Here is a 572-nt window from a genome sequence, read left to right on the forward strand (position 1 = left end):
CAGCCGCAAGGCAGCTTTGGCGCTCTGACGCCAGGCCGCACCAACAGCTTTGGCCAGCAGCCGTCTGCTGGTGGCTTTGGGCAGCCGTCGCAAGGCCACTTTGGTCAGCCATCCCATGATGGATTTGGTCAATCTTCCCAGGGCAGTGGCCAGCCGTCTCAAGGCAGCTTTGGCAGCCACACGTCGCCGGCGCCCGCCATGGACGTGGGCTTTGGCGCTTTTGACGCCCTGTCCTCGGCCGCCGAGCGGTCGCCACCGACGGACAACGTCGGCCCGACGCCCGATTCCCGTGTCGCGAGTTTTGGCTCGAGTGCGCCCGCGCCAATTAGCGTCAGCACGCCGCCAAATGACGCGTTCGGTGCGTTTGGGGCGGCACCGCCGATGCCGTCGACAGCGCCGCGCACCAACAGTTTTGGCAGCAATCCTCGACCCCCGGTGCCATCCAACTTTGGCAGCAACTCGGGCGGTCACTTTGGCAGCAACTCGCGCCCGCCACCGTCCCCCGCCCCGTCGGCATCGTCGGCGACGTCGACGACATTTGGTGGTGGTCTTGCGTCTGGTGTTGGCAGCAA

The sequence above is a fragment of the Saprolegnia diclina genome, assembly GCF_000281045.1.
Source record: "Saprolegnia diclina VS20 unplaced genomic scaffold supercont1.20, whole genome shotgun sequence".
Lineage (NCBI taxonomy): Eukaryota > Oomycota > Saprolegniomycetes > Saprolegniales > Saprolegniaceae > Saprolegnia > Saprolegnia diclina.